Below are 22,137 nucleotides of genomic sequence, written 5' to 3'. Positions count from 1 at the left end.
AAATATAAAGGCAGACTATATACAATAACAACAATAAATATAAAGGCAGACTATATACAGTAACAATGATAAATATAAAGGCAGACTATACACAATAACAATAATAAATATAAAGACAGACTATATACAATAACAATAATAAATATAAAGACAGACTATATACAGTAACAATGATAAATATAAAGGCAGACTATATACAATAACAATGATAAATATAAAGGCAGACTATATACAGTAACAATAATAAATATAAAGACAGACTATATACAATAACAATAATAAATATAAAGGCAGACTATATACAGTAACAATGATAAATATAAAGGCAGACTATACACAATAACAATAATAAAAATATAAAGGCAGGCTATATACAATAACAACAATAAATATAAAGGCAGACTATATATAATAACAACAATAAATATAAAGGCAGACTATATATAATAACAACAATAAATATAAAGGCAGACTATATACAATAACAACAATAAATATAAAGGCAGACTATATATAATAACAACAATAAATATAAAGGCAGACTATATACGATAACAATAATAAATATAGAGGTAGACTATATACAGTAACAATGATAAATATAAAGGCAGACTATATATAATAACAATGATAAATATAAAGGCAGACTATATACAATAACAACAATAAATATATAGGCAGACTATATATAATAACAACAATAACTATAAAGACAGACTATATACAGTAACAATGATAAATATAAAGGCAGACTATATATAATAACAATAATAAATATAAAGACAGACTATATACAATAACAATAATAAATATAAAGACAGACTATATACAGTAACAATGATAAATATAAAGGCAGACTATACACAATAACAATAATAAATATAAAGGCAGACTATATACAATAACAACAATAAATATAAAGGCAGACTATATACAGTAACAATGATAAATATAAAGGCAGACTATACACAATAACAATAATAAATATAAAGACAGACTATATACAATAACAATAATAAATATAAAGACAGACTATATACAGTAACAATGATAAATATAAAGGCAGACTATATACAATAACAATGATAAATATAAAGGCAGACTATATACAGTAACAATAATAAATATAAAGACAGACTATATACAATAACAATAATAAATATAAAGGCAGACTATATACAGTAACAATGATAAATATAAAGGCAGACTATACACAATAACAATAATAAATATAAAGGCAGGCTATATACAATAACAACAATAAATATAAAGGCAGACTATATATAATAACAACAATAAATATAAAGGCAGACTATATATAATAACAACAATAAATATAAAGGCAGACTATATACAATAACAACAATAAATATAAAGGCAGACTATATTTAATAACAACAATAAATATAAAGGCAGACTATATACGATAACAATAATAAATATAGAGGTAGACTATATACAATAACAATAATAAATATAAAGGCAAACTATATACAATAACAACAATAAATATAAAGGCAGACTATATATAATAACAACAATAAATATAAAGGCAGACTATATATAATAACAACAATAAATATAAAGGCAGACTATATACGATAACAATAATAAATATAGAGGTAGACTATATACAATAACAATAATAAATATAAAGGCAAACTATATACAATAACAACAATAAATATAAAGGCAGACTATATATAATAACAACAATAAATATAAAGGCAGACTATATACGATAACAAGTGGTTGAGACATTGCCCTTTCTTCCAGAAGCTGGTGAGACATTGTCCGTATAGTAAATAAAAAAAAAATTAAGAGAGGTTGTTCCGGAACATTCAACAGTTAAAGAAGAGGTGCGCCTTGTTTAAGAGCAGTTTACAATAATTGTGAACTTGATCAGAGGTCAAGTTGACTACGCAACAAAAACTGTAGGTGAAGTTCATGGTTTGTTTGCACATGATAGATAAATTACCATTAGAAGACGACAGAGGAACCGGTAAAAGTTCCATAGTTGTTGTTGTTAGTGACAACTTCGACGTGAGAAGAGTTGGTAAATGTAATTTGAGCATAAACGGGCACTATTTGTTGAAAGGCAACGTCTACCTCAAATATTTCAGTACACCCGTAACACGAAACATGGGCTTGTTATTTGGAGCAGAAAGAAAAAGGCTGCAATGATTTGTTGGTGTTTTTTTTTTAAATTTCGCGCACAGCTACACGAGAGCTCTCTGTGCTAGCAGTCTCTAATTTAGCAGTGTGAGACTAGAGGGAAGGCAGCTAGTCTCCGTCACACCACGACCAACTCTTGGGCTACTCTTTTACCAATGAATAGTGTCCTGGTACTTAGTCACTAACCGTTTTATTAGATTCGTCTACTGTTGTCACATAGCAAAAAATTATATCCACCTTCAGTCCAGTGAGAAAGAAACCAGTCTACAACGCCCCTTGCTTGGAGAGTCTACTCTTAACTGAATAGATCAGGGGTGGCCAAACAGTGGCTCTTTGATATATAACGTGCAGCTCATGGAAATATGTTGGCTGAGATCCTTTTCACTCACAAGTAATATAAAAGATGAATAAAAAAATCAAGCTTTATAATTATTTACCGGATATAAACTGAGAGTCCACTGGATTAAACTGTAAGTTTAATGTTCATGGTGAGTAAATATATTTAAGAATTTAAATCCTAATTTTAATGTTAGATTTGAATTAGGGATAAGTGAAATTTCGGATCAGCAAGGATTACAGAGGAATTGTACTGGAGAATCAATAATCACACAAGCAACGATTACAGAGGAACTGTGCTGAATCAGTAATCACACAAGCAAGGATTACAGAGGAATTGTACTGGAGAATCAGTAATCATACAAGCAAGGATTACAGAGGAACTGTGCTGGAGAATCAGTAATCGTACAAGCCGGTGATGACAATGTTAGTTTTAGTGGGTGTGGCTTGCGATCGTATGACTGTGGCGTGTGTGGCTGTGCTGCGGGCAGTGAATTTGACGGAGTGTTAATCTGATACTGTGCGCTGTAGAAGTTGGTTGTGTTGTGCGTGTTGGAGTTTATTGTTTATTTGTATTTTAATTTTTTCACAGTGTCTGTGAAAATTTTGTGAAGGAAGATGATGTCATAAAATTGTAAGAAGCAAAAGTATAAAGATGAAAACAGAAATTTTAAGCCAGAGTGGGAGGAAGATTTTACATTCAACGTTAAAGTAGGTAAACGTTTGTGTCTTATCTGTAATGTGTTACTTAGTCAGGTAAACCTTTGTGTCTTATCTGTAATGTGTTACTCAGTCAGGTAAACCTTTGTGTCTTATCTGTAATGTGTTACTTAGTCAGGTAAACCTTTGTGTCTTATCTGTAATGTGTTACTCAGTCAGGTAAACCTTTGTGTCTTATCTGTAATGTGTTACTTAGTCAGGTAAACCTTTGTGTCTTATCTGTAATGTGTTACTTAGTCAGGTAAACCTTTGTGTCTTATCTGTAATGTGTTACTCAGTCAGGTAAACCTTTGTGTCTTATATGTAATGTGTTACTCAGTCAGGTAAACCTTTGTGTCTTATCTGTAATGTGTTACTTAGCCAGGTAAACCTTAGTGTCTTATTTGTAATGTGTTACTCAGTCAGGTAAACCTTTGTGTCATATCTGTAGTGTGTTACTTAGTCAGGTAAACCTTTGTGTCTTATCTGTAATGTGTTACTCAGTCAGGTAAATCTTTGTGTCTTATACTTAGTAATGTGTTACTCAGTTAGGTAAACCATTGTGTCATATCTGTAATGTGTTACTTAGTCAGGTAAACCTTTGTGTCTCATCTGTAATGTGTTACTTAGTCAGGTAAACCTTTGTGTCTTATCTGTAATGTGTTACTTAGTCAGGTAAACCATTGTGTCTTATCTGTAACGTGTTACTCAGTCATTACAAATCCAGTAACTTGAAACGTCACTACGAAACAAATCAGAAAAACCTTTCGTCTGATTATCCACTTAAATCAGAATTACGGAAAAGAAGTTAACTCTGTTAAAATCATCAATAAATAGCCAGCAGACACTGTTTACAACGTTCAGTAAGGAAGTTGATACAACGACTGTAGCTAGTTTTGTTATATCATGAAATATTGCTCGTAGCAAACGCCCATATTCTGATGGTGAATTTGTTAACAAGAATATAGCTGAAGTCGCTGCAGTGTCACATCCAAATAACACGAAACTTCAGTAATTATTAGCACAACCAGTAGCTTTATGTCACACTAAAGAGAGACGTATCTGCCAGATCAGTTCTTATCTTGCAGGCAAAATGATTTAACGAATTCCCTTGCATTCAGCTTAGCCCTTGACGAATCTACAGACATACAAGACAACCCAAAACTGGCGGTATTTATTCGTTATGTTTCCTCTGATGTAACTGTGAAAGAAAAGAAGTTGGACTTTCTGGCACTAAAAGAAACAACTCGTGGTGTTGACATTAAAAATGCGTTTGACAGAACAAATACTGATATTCCACTGGGTAAACTCGTCAGTGTGCAACAGATGGAGCACCTGCAATGATGTGGGGAAAATGCAGGATTAATTGCATTTATGAAAAGTGATCCCAGCTTTCCAGAGTTTCTCCCTGTTCATTGCATTATCCATCATGAACACCTGGCAGCCAGATACTTCAAGTATGAAGATGTTATGAAATTGGTTCTTGAAATTGTCAGTTTCATACGCTCAAATGGGAAAGCCCACCTCACAATGCAGTAGAAAGAGACATCACTGGGTTTATCTTCAAGCTCCAGTTCTTCAATAAAATTTTTGAATTTTCAACCAGCAATGTCTTAAATAGGCTTGTGGATCTATTGGAGCGTATTATTATTTTTCTTGAAGAAAAGAAAATATTCTATCCTCAACTGGGAAATAATGAATGGATGCAACATGTAATGTTCCTTACTGATATAATGAGTCACACGTTAACTCTCAACTTGGCACTCCAGGAGAAGGCTAAAACTGTTTCTGATCTTACTCAGACAATTTTCAGCTTTCAGAATAAAATAAGACTTCTTAAAAGAGACATATTGTCAAGAAACTTCAGTTACTTTCCCAGTTTCAAAAGGAGAGTAAATACATTCTCTGATATTGAAATAAAAGACCACAAACTGGATGAATACAAATATAAATTACAAGGACTGCTTTATAATTTCCTACACAGGTTTGAGGACTTGCAGAAGCTGAAGCCCTGCTTCATCTTTCTTGTAAATCCATTCATGTGATCACTGATGGTTGTCCAATTCTCGAACCTGTGGAAATGGAACTAATAGAACTACAGGAGGACCTGGATCTAAAGATGATCCATAAATCCCATTATACAACTGAGTTCTGGAAGCAAGTTCCAGAAATAAAATACCCTGAGCTGAAGGAAACCAGTGTGTGACTCATCTCAATTCTCAGCACAACATACTGCTGTGAATCACTGTACTCTGTAAAGAAGTTTGTTAAGTCGAAGTATCGTTACAAATCAATACCTGACGGAGCTAAGTGTACAGCCTTAACAACATATCAATCAGCCAGAATTTCAATGAATCACAACAAGATTGAGCCTCACACGACCTCTACTGGCAGTAAACAGCCTGATAATTGTAACAATGTCTGTTTGTGTGAGGAAAATATTATGACAAGCCTAAAATTTTGTAAGGTGGTTTCTGATTAAAATATTTCTAATTTTATTGTTTTACATATTTTTCTTTATGTTTTGACCAGATATTTACTAATACAAATAAATATCATTAAAATATATGTATTATTTCTATTTTTTGCTGTCTAATTTAATGTTAATGACATACAAATTTGCATATTTTTTTAGATGTTTTCGTAGTTTATTACCGCATTAAATACGCTCAATATAGTTAAAATAATAATCAGCCAGGATTTTGAAAACATTTGGTACATATGTGTACTTTGTGGTTATTGTAACTAATACAAATTAACAGTTTAAAAACTACATACATGAATAAATATTATTACATACATGTATTTATTAATATTTATATATAATTTATATAACAAGATGTGTATGCTACAATAAAAATGTGTGTGTAATATTTGTTCATGTCTTGTGGCTCTCAAACATCTGAAGATTATCGTATGTGGATCTCACGTTAAACAAGTTTGGCCACCCCTGAGATAAACTAATTATTACAACCTTCCCACAGTTGAAATTCCGTTTGGTAGTACCACGTGTCGAACATAAGGTCCTCGGATCTCTAATTTGAAATCTTAACTTACCGAGTTAGAGGTCTGACCTCTAATCTTAAAAGAAAGCCTCTCCCAGTAGCACAGTAATGTGTTTGCAGACTTACACCGCTAAAAACCAGGTTTCAATACCGTGGTGGGCAGAGCACAGGTAGCCCATTGAGTATCTTTGTGCTTAATTCTAAACAAACAAACAAAACTTAAAAATGAATAAATTATGAAAGGTAAAAAAAAAAACGTTTCATGAACTGGTCTCCATCTTGGATCACTTTACATGATCTATTGTTCAACTCAAGTAACCGATCACTGTCTGTAACAGAATGATACTTCGATCATAAGTTACAGTGCAGTTTACTTTAACCTTGGCACTTATTGATTATCGGCAGACGGACATCAATCACTGATCATAAGACACGTGCTACGATAAACGTGCCGACGTAGGTCCTCTGCAATTTTGAATAAAATGTAATCAATTTGAAACTCAGGCAATAGAAACGAATCAAAGAAGAGAGACCAAAAAGGGACAGCAACCATAATGTATCACAATAGTAATAAATTCTGTAAAATTAAGACACACGGTAGTATATGGTGTGACCAAAAAATAACAAAACAAAACCTACACGATACCCAGGAATAAAAACTTTGGGGCTTTTCAACCTATTCTATAATCGCCTCTCTTAATCAAAAATTTTCATTTTTTGTATATTAGGTATCCTGGGTCTTCTTCCGTCACAGAACATGCCCGGCATGGTCAGGTGGTTAAGGCACTCGACTGGTAATCCGAGAGTCGCGGGTTCAAATCCCCATCACAACAAATATGCTCACCCTTTCAGCCGCGGTGGCGTTATAGCATTCGGTCAATCTCATTATTCGTTGATTAAAGACTATCCCATGAGTTGGCGGTGAGTGGTAACAACCTGCTGCCTTCCTTCTAGTCTTACACTGCTAAATTATGGACAGCTAGCGCAGATAGCCCTCTTGTAGCTTTGCATAAAATTCAAACCAAACCACAAACCCTTACAGAACAAATTTGAAGGAACTCGCTTTAACCCATATTATGTTACAGCGGGCTAATCATAAATTAAACTTCTCTATTTTTGTCTTTTTCGCACTAGTGGAAAAAGAAAAACACTTCTCTTTAACAAGTTCCTTTTAAATTTGGTGATTTAAGTAATATCGGAGAGATAAAATAAGAGATTATTACGCTAAAAGTTGGTAAATTTTAGAAAAAATGGAATGATTCAATCGTGCTGATATTTATCTCAGACATTAGGATGTTTATAACATTCTAGACATTATGATTTCACAATAGTCTAGACATTAGGATGTTTATAACAGTCTAGTCATTATAATGTTCATAACAGTTTAGACATTATGATATTCATAACAGTCTAGACATTAGGATATTCACAACAGTCTAGACATTATAATGTCCATAACAGTCTAGACATTAGGATTTTCATAACAGTCTAGACATTATGATGTTCATAACAGTCTAGACATTATGATGTTCATAACAGTCTAGACATTATAATGTTCATAACAGACTATACATTAGGATTTTCATAACAGTCTAGACATTATGATGTTCATAACAGTCTAGACATTATAATGTTCATAACACTCTAGACATTATGATGTTCGTAACTGTCTAAACATTAAGATTTTCATAACAGTCTAGACATTATAATGTTCATAACAGTTTATACATTATGATGTTCGTAACAGTCTAGACATTAGGATGTTCATAACAGTCTAGACATCATAATGTTCATAACAGTCTAGACATTATGATGTTTGTAACAGTCTAGACATTAGGATGTTCATAACAGTCTGGGTATTAGGATATTCATAATAGTCTAAACATTATAATGTTCATAACAGTCTAGACATTAGGATGTTCATAACAGTCTAGACATTATAATGTTCATAACAGTCTAGACATTATGATGTTCGTAACAGTCTAGACATTAGGATGTTCATAACAGTCTAGACATTATAATGTTCATAACAGTCTAAAAATTATAATGTTCATAACAGTCTAGACATTATAGTGTTCATAACAGTCTAGACATTAGGATGTTCATAACAGTCTAGACATTATAATGTTCATAACAGTCGAGACACTATGATGTTCGTAACAGTCTAGACATTAGGATGTTCATAACAGTCTAGACATTATAGTGTTCATAACAGTCTAGACATTATGATGTTCGTAACAGTCTAGACATTAGGATGTTCATAACAGTCTGGGTATTAGGATATTCATAATAGTCTAGACATTATAATGTTTATAACAGTCTAGACATTATGATGTTCATAACAGTCTAGACATTATAATGTTCGTAACAGTCTAGACATTAGGATGTACATAAGAGTCTGGGTATTAGGATATTCATAATAGTCTAGACATTATAATGTTCATAACATTCTAGACATTATGATGTTCATAACATTCTAGAATTTTGATGTTCGTAACAGTCTACACATTAGGATGTTCATAACAGTCTAGACATTATAATGTTCATAACAGTTTAGACATTATGATGTTCATAACAGTCTAGACATTAGGATGTTTATAACAGTCTAGACATTATAATGTTTATAACAGTCTAGACATTATGATGTTCATAACAGTCTAGACATTATGATGTTCATAACAGTCTAGACATTATGATGTTCATAACAGTCTAGACATTATGATGTTCATAACAGTCTAGACATTAGGATGTTCATAACAGTCTGGGTATTAGGATATTCATAATAGTCTAGACATTATAATGTTCATAACATTCTAGACATTTTGATGTTCGTAACAGTCTAGACATTAGGATGTTCACAACAGTCTGGACATTAGGATGTTCATAACAGTCTAGACATTATAATGTTTATAACAGTCTAGACATTATAATGTTCATAACAGTCTAGACATTATAATGTTCATAACAGTTTAGACATTATGATGTTCATAACAGTCTAGACATTATAATGTTTATAACAGTCTAGACATTATAATGTTCATAACAGTCTGGACATTAGGATGTTCATAACAGCATAGACATTATGATGTTCATAACAGTCTAGACATTATAATGTTCGTAACAGTCTAGACATTAGGATGTTCATAACAGTCTGGGTATTAGGATATTCATAATAGTCTAGACATTATAATGTTCATAACATTCTAGACATTTTGATGTTCGTAACAGTCTAGACATTAGGATGTTCATAACAGTCTGGACATTAGGATGTTCATAACAGTCTGGACATTAGGATGTTCATAACAGTATAGACATTAGGATGTTCATAACAGTCTAGACATTATAATGTTTATAACAGTCTAGACATTATAATGTTCATAACAGTCTAGACATTATTATGTTCATAACAGTTTAGACATTATGATGTTCATAACAGTCTAGACATTAAAATATTCACAACAGTCTAGACATTATGATGTTCGTAACAGTCTAGACATTATAATGTTTATAACAGTCTAGACATTATAATGTTCATAACAGTTTAGACATTATAATGTTCATAACAGTTTAGACATTATGATGTTCATAACAGTCTAGACATTATAATGTTTATAACAGTCTAGACATTATAATGTTCATAACAGTCTAGACATTATAATGTTCATAACAGTCTATACATTATAATGTTCATAACAGTCTAGACATTATAATGTTCGTAACAGTCTAGACATTATGATGTTCATAACAGACTATACATTAGGATGTTCATAACAGTCTGGGTATTAGGATATTCATAATAGTCTAGACATTATAATGTTCATAACATTCTAGACATTTTGATGTTCGTAACAGTCTAGACATTAGGATGTTCACAACAGTCTGGACATTATAATGTTCATAACAGTCTAGACATTATAATGTTCATAACAGTCTAGACATTATAATGTTTATAACAGTCTAGACATTATAATGTTCATAACAGTCTAGACATTATAATGTTCATAACAGTTTAGACATTATGATGTTCATAACAGTTTAGACATTATAATGTTTATAACAGTCTAGACATTATAATGTTCATAACAGTCTAGACATTATAATGTTCATAACAGTTTAGACATTATGATGTTCGTAACAGTCTAAACATTATAATGTTCATAACAGTTTAGACATTATGATGTTCATAACAGTCTAGACATTATAATGTTCATAACAGTCTAGACATTATGATGTTCATAACAGTCTAGACATTAGGATATTCACAACAGTCTAGACATTATAATGTCCATAACAGTCTATACATTAGGATTTTCATAACAGTCTATACATTAGGATTTTCATAACAGTCTAGACATTATAATGTTTATAACAGTCTAGACATTATAATGTTCATAACAGTCTATACATTATAATGTTCGTAACAGTCTAGACATTATGATGTTCATAACAGTCTAGACATTATGATGTTCATAACAGTCTAGACATTATAATGTTCATAACAGTCTATACATTATAATGTTCATAACAGTCTAGACATTATAATGTTCATAACAGTCTAGACATTATGATGTTCATAACAGTCTAGACATTAGGATGTTCATAACAGTCTGGGTATTAGGATATTGATAATAGTCTAGACAATATAATGTTCATAACATTCTAGACATTATGATGTTCATAACATTCTAGACATTTTTATGTTCGTAACAGTCTAGACATTAGGATGTTCATAACAGTCTGGACATTAGGATGTTCATAACAGTCTGGACATTAGGATGTTCATAACAGTATAGACATTAGGATGTTCATAACAGTCTGGACATTAGGATGTTTATAACAGTCTAGACATTATAATGTTTATAACAGTCTAGACATTATAATGTTCATAACAGTCTATACATTATAATGTTCATAACAGTCTAGACATTATAATGTTCGTAACAGTCTAGACATTATGATGTTCATAACAGTCTAGACATTAGGATGTTCATAACAGTCTGGGTATTAGGATATTCATAATAGTCTAGACATTATAATGTTCATAACATTCTAGACATTTTGATGTTCGTAACAGTCTAGACATTAGGATGTTCACAACAGTCTGGACATTATAATGTTCATAACAGTCTTGACATTATAATGTTTATAACAGTCTAGACATTATAATGTTCATAACAGTCTAGACATTATAATGTTCATAACAGTTTAGACATTATGATGTTCATAACAGTCTAGACATTATAATGTTTATAACAGTCTAGACATTATAATGCTCATAACAGTCTAGACATTATAATGTTCATAACAGTTTAGACATTATGATGTTCGTAACAGTCTAAACATTATAATGTTCATAACAGTTTAGACATTATGATGTTCATAACAGTCTAGACATTATAATGTTCATAACAGTCTAGACATTATGATGTTCATAACAGTCTAGACATTAGGATATTCACAACAGTCTAGACATTATAATGTCCATAACAGTCTATACATTAGGATTTTCATTACAGTCTAGACATTATAATGTTTATAACAGTCTAGACATTATAATGTTCATAACAGTCTATACATTATAATGTTCATAACAGTCTAGACATTATAATGTTCGTAACAGTCTAGACATTATGATGTTCATAAAAGTCTAGAAATTATAATGTTCGTAACAGTCTAGACATTATAATGTTCATAACAGTCTAGACATTATGATGTTCGTAACAGTCTATACATTAGGATGTTCATAACAGTCTGGACATGGGATGTTGATAATAGTCTAGACATTATAATGTTCATAACAGTCTAGACATTATGATGTTCATAACATTCTAGACATTATAATGTTTATAACAGTCTAGACATTATAATGTTCATAACATTCTTGAAGTTATGTGTCAAAATGTATCATGGGTGAGAACTTCACACGATTTCTGCATTATACTTTGCCTCAGACTTCAGTCAATCAAACCAAGAAAAACGCTATCCATTATGTTATTGCTTTATCTGGAATATAGCTAGCATATTTTATAATATCATTTTATACAGTATATAAAACTATATAAAGAACTTTACGTCTTATGAAAAAGAACTTGGATCGAAAAGTTGTGGAGAAACCTAAGGACACAAGCTAAGAGTTATTGAAGCATTGAAGAAATGGACGTGAAGTTATAATGTCCCTAATTTTAATATGTGCTTAACGCCGGTTATTCCAAACTATATCTGAATATCAAATTTCGGTACTCTGTGGTTATTTTTACTTAGTAATGTACGGCAAATAACTATGCTGTATTTTGATTAAATAAAAGTATGAAATAAAAATTTGAGGGCAAAAGTAAAAAATGTTGAGATTAAAACTTTATTCAGATATTTTGATAAAGTATTCAACATTTTAAAACATTTGTAGAGTGCGTGTATTTGCTACAAGAAATCGCTTGGCCTCTGTACCTCTGTGCCACGAGGGAAAGTGATAATGCGTAGCTAAACGTAAAAGATCAGCCTGAGTGAATTGTTGTTGTAAGTTTGCTTTGTTTAATATTTTGCGCAAAGCTATACGAGGACTATCTTCGCTAGTTATCTCTAATTTAGCAGTGTAAGACTGGAGTGAAGACAGTTATTCATCACCACCCACCGTCAACTCTTGGGCTATTCTTTTTACCAACAAATAGTGGGATTTACCGAACCATTATAACGCCCCCACGGTTGAAAGGACGAGCATGTTTGGTGCGACCGGGACTCGAACCCGCGACCCTCGGATTACAAGTCAAACGCCTTAACACGCTTGGCCATGCCAGGCCCGGTTAAATATCGAATACTTGATTACAATAGTTTCCATGGAATTTTAATCACACGTTTTCTCATTTTCAACTGAAACTTTGAGTTGTCTTGTCTCAGCGATTCTAACTTCTACTCTTTTCTTTACAGCTATACTATTTTTCATTGGTTATTAATAAATCTACTATTTTAGGGTTTAACTAATCTCAAGGGATTGAGCAGTTATACACAAATCAGCACTCCAGTTGCATACCGATATGTATGCGTACTCACTCAGTTAGAAACACGGGTTCGAATACCGTGATGGGTAAAGTACAGATGATCCACGGTGCAATTTTGTGTTTAATTCTCAACAAATCAACACACACGACAATGCTATTGGTGTGTTATTCTCCCGCTGACGTTAAATCTGATCCGTTAAAGATTTACCATTAAAGTGTTATAAAAAGTCAATATTAATATTTCAAATTGTTAATTTAACGGAAAGAGAGATCGTCAGAAAGGGACAGAAACATGTTGAATGTTTTTAAGTTCAAGTCTGTAGTTATGGACTTAGAAATCCTGGAAATAGGATTGAAAAGAGGGTTTACATTATTTTTTCATGTTACAAATCCCTGTTTTGATTCTATGTCTACAGTATTTATCAATTTTAATATTATTACTAACTAGTTGAGGGCAGGAAATGAAATGTCTATACTTTTAACAGCAAGTTAATTTCAAGTCACTTGTAGTGGGTTTGTTTACGAATCGTACCGAATTGAGGAACAAGCTTCAACTTGAAGCCTAGTTTGATTGTAAAACAAAGCAGTTTAATACTTTATGATATTTTAAGAAGCAAATTATTAAACATCTATTTAGCCATAAAATATTAAAGGGAGTTTGTTTGTTTCTTTCTTTCAACTTTCGTTCAATTTCCGTTTCTTTATCAGTTGCGCTAATTATATGCATCCGTTTTTCTCTTAAGTTAATCTCCAGCTTTGGTATAATCCACTTGAAGCTGTCTCGATTTGAACGAGAGAACATGAGACTTCATTCTTAGACGATTTCCATTCGTTGTCCTGACTTTTGGTGACCATAGTAACAATACTAGCCCTTTTATCTGATTGAATTTTCTTTTAACTTAGTCAATCTACAGGATAAAGAATGGTACGGGAAAGGTGGAGTCATAGCACGTGCTTTCAACACCAGCACTTAGTATAATTAGTTCAACTTCCGTTTGTTTTGTTTTATATTTTAGTTTCGCGACACCATCTTTTCCACGTCTGTTGGGATAGACACGCCTTTTGTATGCAAATATCTTGGGTAAATGACGACCTGGATGACAAGTGCTCGAAGACCAGAAACATGGTTTTTTTTTTAATAGATGATTATCCTATGTTCATAACTCCAAACAAGGTCTTTTCCTTTTCCACAGATATGTTCTTGCTTAAATAAACCATCAGCACTTTTAGCCTAATTGATAAGTTACTTTTCAATGGATAAATGTGAAATATTTCAACGTGAAATAAATGTTTCTAATGTTCAATAAAATAAGCACAGTTGTTGAGTGACGTCAGTAACGACTTTGAAAGGTACACCTCCGTTGACTTCGTCATACTGGGTCGAAAAGTTACTGAAGGTAGCGGACAAATATTAAGACCCCATTGGCTGATGCTATTTGAATACAAAGCAAGCCTTAGCTACATCTAGCTTCATTAAATTACAACTTAAAAATAAAATAATTCACAAATCACCTTCACATGGTACGTTTCAATCCACCAGTTGTCACATTAACCGGTTTTGTTGGGTGATAGTGATTCAATATATCATTACGTTTTTAGTAATTTTGTCCGTACTTACTAAGATTGGAAGAATTGGTTTTGATTTTCTAAATAGCAATTTGTATACAATTATTTCTATACGTATATATATTTCTACATGTGCTTCAAGTAATAATAACAAACAAACGTAATGGGACCGTCTTATACGTACCTGAGATTCAATGGAGGCCGTCTTACACATACACACCCAACGCCTATGGGATAATGTTCTGAAATAAATGGAAGAAAAAAACAACAAGTAAAAACTAGGCAGAGTTACATATTGACCAAAATTATTAAAATATATCATCCATGTGAAGTGTTTAATTAAACTAGGCACTTGATGAAATATATCACCCATGTGAAGTGTTTAATTAAATTAAGCACTTGATGAAATATATCACCCATGTGAAGTCTTTAATTAAATTAAGCACTTGATGAAATATATCACCCATGTGAAGTCTTTAATTAAACTAAGCACTTGATGTTCAAATCTGGACACTTATCTTGATAGTATTTACATGGAAAATTAGTTCAAACTCTAGGAGTAAAGACCCTAAAAAGTTTGAGTTTTTCTGTAAAGAAGACCCAGCATCGAACCTTTGCTACTATCACCACAAAATAGTCCTTCTGAGGAGTTACTTGAAGACGGAAGTTGATCAATAGCCGTAACATATGTCATAAACTAATCAATAATTGCTATATAGTATTTGCAGGTAATTAGTAATTAATTAATTAATAATTAGACTTAGGTGATTACTAATCATGGCAGTTGTTTGCATCCGATTGTCTCAGCTTTACCTCAAATATTTTATACACTGTTTTAGGATAATAAGCTTACGATTTGAAAGGCTTATCCAGATAGTTAAGACTCTCTCCACTCGCAATCTGTGGATCGATCGAATGTCAGTCATACAAACAAACACTGAGGTCCATCAAACACACACAGGATAGCATATTTCAGTTTTACTGTGGATCGAGCGAATGTCAGTCATACAAACAAACACTGAGGTCCATCAAACACACACAGGATAGCATATTTCACTTTTACTGTGGATCGAGCGAATGTCAGTCATACAAACAAACACTGAGGTCCATCAAACACACACAGGATAGCATATTTCAGTTTTACTGTGGATTTGTTATTTTACGAGTGCTATCTTAATCTGTACGAAAGTTATAAATATTTAGTTATCTAACACTTTGTTACAATTGCAAATAGGATTGAACATATAACAGTTAAAGAAAACAGCAATGAAATATAAGCTGATTAATTAATAGGGACTAGTTATCAATTCATCGGCAAATCCCTTGTAATGTAATGGATCCTATCTTATTTAATTGGTTGAGCATTTCATGGTGTAATGCTACATATGATTTATACAGCTCAGTAGCCCACAGATAATTGAGGTCAAGACATCTTAAAATGAGGGACATTTCAATAGTCTATTTCACATCCATGTGGGCTGTCTTACACATACCAAAGTCCAATGGAAACCACCTAAATCCAATGGAGGTCAGATCATCCAACTGTGTCTGAGGTCCAAAAGTAAAGACGTGACAGGTGGATCAGGACATCTAACTGTGTCTAATGTTCAGATGTAAAGACGTGACACGTGGATCAGGATATCTAACTGTGTCTAATGTCCAGATGTAAAGACGTGACAGGTGGATCAAGACATCTAACTGTGTCTAATGTCCAGATGTAAAGACGTGACAGGTGGATCAGGACATCCAACTGTGTCTAATGTCGATAAGTAAAGACGTGACAAGTGGATCAGGACACCCAACTGTGTCTAATGTCGATAAGTAAAGACGTGACAGGTGGATCAGGACACCCAACTGTGTCTAATGTCCAGATGTAAAGACGTGACAGGTGGATCAGGACATCCAACTGCGTTTGAGGTCTATAAGTGAAGAGTTACACTGAGCAGGATGCCAGGTGCTTACAAACAGCAAGTTCAGGGTATTGTAATCGACGCACTCACACCTCTAGAGGCGTGTGTATTTTTTCTTATAGCAAAGCCCACCGAGGGGAATCGAACCCCTGATTTTAGCGTTGTAAATCCGAAGACGTACCGCTGTACTAGCGGGGGGCACACTAGAGACACTTGTTACTCAAGTAGGTATTAAGTTGCAGGTAATAAGTGCATTTCTAGATTTTTACCAAACTGTATTTCAAACCTTCTTGGAAGGTGCTAGAGAAATACAATAGTTTCCAAGCTTCCATTCTTTCCAACTTCGGAGCAGACAAGAATTTGAAGTAAAATTTCTATAATTTGTCTTCGAAACAATAAGAGAATAAATGAGTTTATCAACAGGAAACACACACCAAAACCATCTGTAATTTTAGATATGAGATACGTGTAACAAGAGCCATTTTAATGTCAAAATTATTTGAATCAAATGAAACATCAAGTGATATAATATGGTTGAAAATACTTCAAAACTAGGCCTCCTGTTCGAGAGTACTTAGCACTGAAAGGGACCGTTTTACACACGATACTTCAAAACTAGGCCTCCTGTTCGGGAGTACTTAGCACTGAAAGGGACAGTTTTACACACAATACTTCAAAACTAGGCCTCCTGTTCGAGAGTACTTAGCACTGAAAGAAACCGTTTTACACACAATACTTCAAAACTAGGCCTCCTGTTCGAGAGTACTTAGGACTGAAAGGAACCGTTTTACACACGATACTTCAAACCAAGGCCTCCTGTTCGAGAGTACTTAGCACTGAAAGGAACCGTTTTACACACAATACTTCAAAACTAGGCCTCCTGTTCGAGAGTACTTAGCACTGAAAGGAACCGTTTTACACACGATACTTCAAAACTAGGCCTCCTGTTCGAGAGTACTTAGTACTGAAAGAGACCGTTTCACACACGATACTTCAAAACTAGGCCTCCTGTTCGAGAGTACTTAGCACTGAAAGGGACCGTTTCACACACGATACTTCAAAACTAGGCCTCCTGTTCGAGAGTACTTAGCACTAAAAGGGACAGTTTTACACACGTTGCAGATAATATGTTATTGTTTCTATAGTTATGACTATACTCGGTTACAAATATAGAAGTAATTTTAATTACTATGAATACAAGTGTAGGATTACGAAGTCCATAATAAACGTACATTCACATATTTACAATAATTATTTATCTTTTCTTAATACCTTTTGCTCATTGTGTTATAAGTTGGAAGCTTTTCAAACCACCTACTTTTACAAAAAGAATATTACTTCTTCAATTGTGAACCATATTTCCGATTCAGATGGACATAGCTTTTTATTTCACATTTTGGTGACGTCAGCATCAACTGTGGGTGATGAAAAACAAGAATGCTTCAGATATCTGTTCCTCCTCCCTTGGGAATTTATATTTTCACATAAGTATTTGAAATACAAATGTGCGTAGGACTAAATTTTGACTCTGATGACTGTTTCCTACGAAAACGAAAACAAGACATGTTCACATTATTTTTTTGGCCTGGACAATGTGTGATATTATTAAATAAACAATATACTATAAACACATTAACAAATAAGTAAAATTCTGATCCTTTTATAAAAGCGAGAGTTTTGTTTCTTTAACTACTTCGTGAAGCTTGATTAATACTAGCAAAAGGTCCTAAGACAGAATCTTCCTGAGACGCACAGGCAATGGAAAACAATAGTAAAATCTTGTCGTAAAACATTTGCTTCATCATTAACTTTTGATTAGTGGGATTGACCGTCACATTATGAAGCCCCCACGGCTGAAAGAACGAGCATGTTCGGTGCGACGGGGATTTGAACCCACGACCCTCAGATTACGAATCGAGTGCCCTAACCACCTGGCCATGCCAGGGCCCGAACTTAGTGTTTCTTGGTGACATGAGAACCTAAAACAAACGAAAACGCTTACTGAACGTTCTTCCTTCATTATTGGTATATCCTTAACCAGAACCTAATGTCTCTAATTCTGTTATATTTTGATAACTCTTATTTGTTCTTTGTTTTCTAGTTTGTTTGTTTGTTTTTTGTAACAACAACTAAGTACGACATCTATCTAGATGGTCTGTTTTTTTACATTAATACAATATTCGATATTATTTTTCTATATTTTAGTTCATTAACTTATGGTCAGTACTGTTGGATCACATTAGAAACAATTGAGGCTAACTCCATTAATATTTAAATATACTTAATTCGAATTAAAAAAGCGTGAAAAGGAATCGAAAGTGCGATTTAAATTAATGAAATCACAACTGGCGACAAAATTTGTAACTAAATTTTGCATCGATAAGTTTTACAGTAAATATCAATTCATTAGTTGGCCAGGCTGCGGTTTTCTTCAACTTGAGCCATGAAGTTTAGTAAAAACAAAACAATAAAACAACACGACCTGCATTTTAATGAATGAATTTATGAATTTTAAGTATGTTTTTCCCGGAAAAAAAAATTCCGTACTGTCAGTGCGAAGAGAAATAAACTGGAAACATTGAATCGAAATTGGAGATTTTATATCTGGTGTATTATTTAGTGGATTGCTTTTAAATTTCGTATGTGAAGTAAGAGTCCAGTAGATCACACCCACTGAAAATATGTCATAGTTTCGATGACCACAGTCCGAGACACCGAAGGTAGGTAATTACTAAACTATTGTTCGTGTTAATAACACAGTGTGTTCTGTAGGTTATTTTTCACTGCTCTACACACTGTATTTGATAAGTTGCTGCTGTGTACAAAACTACCAACAATAGTCTATACTTTACATTAGTAATGGGAATTAGGAAAACTGTAAAAGTGTTTTTCCAGCAATGGTTTCTTGCTACGTCACAAAAACATAAGGTGTGTCACTTGTTTGTTTCATAAAGTTTCCTCGTGACGTATCTCATGAAAAGACAGTTTGTGAACAGTTATCTTTTCAGCGTTTGTCCAACACATGTGTTGAAACAACGTTTTAAACACTTTACTATTTATAATATAATAACACAACGCACGGAATAAACTTAGTATTGGTTTTTGAAATAAACTGCTGAGTTTACCAAAGATATCGTTTTCTGACGCGTGAAAAACACCACAGTTGTTAGTTTTTTATTTTAGGGTTACATTGGTTGTGACGATTTCACTACTGATGCCTAGAGAAGTACGTTTACCCGCCCAAATATTAATATTGACTTCAACTGATCATTCTTGGGGTGAACCTAAAATGCACTTCTGGTAACTCAGCAGTAATCCAAGAGCTAACAATGCCAAATATTGGGTTTTGATATCGGCGATGGGCAAAGCCCAAATAATGTATGCAGGAACATATATATAAATACCCCGAAGCTTTAAGACAAAGTTTTAAAAAGAAATGAGTTTCACATGAACAAATACTATCTGAAAAGGGTTTAGGCCCGGTTAAAGTTTTCCCAGAGCACAAACAGCCCATTGTGTAGCTTTACTCTTAACAACAAACAAATATTATTAAAATACATGTGATGAAAATCTAACAGTCTGATGAAAAAAACAAAAACGCATGACAAGGAAATGAAATTAGGATTTAAACTACAGATTAAGATAAGGAAAATTAGTCCTAGTGAGTAATTTCTTCTTCTGTAACTACAGTAGTGACAATATTTAGCTTAGCTATAGTTTATCATCTTTGGGTTTTAAATAAATAATCCAAACTTTGTTCTGTTTAATAAATCAGCTTTAGAAAGAGATTAAATATGATCACGTGGTCTGTAGTAAATAGAACTTAATGTTGTTTTATCACTGAGTGGTGGTCGATCTTTTAATGATTAATTCTATACAGTGAAGCAGGCAGGTGGCAGCACTGTCTATGTATGGATGGTTCTGATTGTTCATCAAATGGTATTTTAAATATTTCCTTATTAAGTCATCATAACTGTACAATACTATACAGTGTTTTATAACAATATCTATGTAATGACTAAGTCACAAGGTCTGGTAATGTCTGTAAATATAATTAAAAATGTCTGAAATTCATGTTGTTCCTTCTTCTACATCTTTGTTATTACATGATAATTAAAAACCAAAACCAACTTCACTGAGGCTTTAAACTTATTACCAGTTTTATAATTAATAACTAGTGCTAATTAAATACAATCATAATTACAGTGTAAACAATGTTAGCATTACCCCTTGAAGTTAGCTTCCTTACAGATATTTGGTGGTCCTTTAATATGTTTCAGTACAGAGTGAAACAGGAATTACCAGCCAATTATAGATAAACAACAAATGGTAAAGTTTGAACCTCACTGTGATTAGGACCTGGTTATAAACTCAACCTTTTATATTTGTTGACAATTATGCTAAAAAACAAACAATAAAATTGAAAAAGAAATAAATCAACCCTTCAAAAACAATGAAACCAAGGTAACAGAGGTGGCATGTGCATATATCATTTATTCGTTAAAACACAGACAAGAAGTAACATATAACTATATATGTGTTGTTGTTCAGTCACGACTGCCATTGATTTATTTTTATATTATTTGCCTTATTTACTTTGTTATTTATTTTTATTTATTATTAACTATATTATATATTATTATATTTATTCTAGGCCCGGCATGGTCAGGTGGTTTAAGGCACTCGACTCGTAATCTGAACGTCGCGGTTTCGAATCCCCATTACCAAACATGCTTGCCCTTTTAGCCGTGAGGGCGTTATAAAGTTACGATCAATCCCACTGGTCGTTGGTAAAAGAGTAGCCCAAGAGATGGCGGTGGGTGGTGTTGACTAGCTGCCTTCCCTCTAGTCTTACACTGCTAAATTAGGGACGGCTAGCGCAGATAGCCCTCGAGCAGCTCTGTGCGAAATTCAAATAAAACAAACAGTTATTAACAATTTATTCATCTTGTTTCAATTGTGGTTATGCTTTATAACCTGAATAACCTTCAGGAGACGTATAATATGTATTCTAATATACCAAATAGGTCATGAATAAACACAAAACATAAAAAAAATTAGATTTTAAGTACTGGAAGTATTAACCCTACTGTATGGGCCTTTCTATTCTTTGTAACTTGGCATGATGGTTAGGGAGATTAACTCATAGCTTGCAGCGCGTGGGATCCAAACCTCTTCCTCAGACATATTCGTCCTTTAAGCTACATTTACATATTTAACACGAAAAGGAAACAAAATTAGAGCTTAAACTATATATTAAGATAAGGAAAACTAGTCCTAGTGAGTAATTTCTCTTTTCTGTAACTACAGTAGTGACGATATTTAGTTTAATTATAGTTTATCGTCTTTCGTGCTTAACTAACTGTACCAAACTGTGTTTAATGTATAATACCTCAGCTTTAGCAACAGATTAAATATGGCCACGTGGTCTTGTATAATATATCAGCTTTAGAA

The 22,137-nt window shown here is 33.0% G+C and overlaps 1 long non-coding RNA gene across 1 annotated transcript in view; it reads right to left on the bottom strand.

The window, feature by feature from the left end:
- Window positions 1-13,790: 13,790 nt before the first annotated feature.
- The window catches only part of LOC143256244 (uncharacterized), a 264,283-nt gene continuing 255,936 nt past the window's right edge, over window positions 13,791-22,137 (bottom strand). Inside the window, exons 3-5 of the long non-coding RNA XR_013031217.1 lie at window positions 18,002-18,225; window positions 14,958-15,015; window positions 13,791-14,639 (exon numbers count right to left, since the gene is read on the bottom strand). This is a non-coding gene — a long non-coding RNA (uncharacterized LOC143256244). The remainder of the gene's footprint in view (window positions 14,640-14,957; window positions 15,016-18,001; window positions 18,226-22,137) is intronic.

Source organism: Tachypleus tridentatus, chromosome 7 (assembly GCF_004210375.1).
Source record: "Tachypleus tridentatus isolate NWPU-2018 chromosome 7, ASM421037v1, whole genome shotgun sequence".
NCBI classification, from domain to species: Eukaryota; Metazoa; Arthropoda; class Merostomata; order Xiphosura; family Limulidae; genus Tachypleus; species Tachypleus tridentatus.
This window is presented reverse-complemented; position numbering and strand designations above follow the sequence as displayed.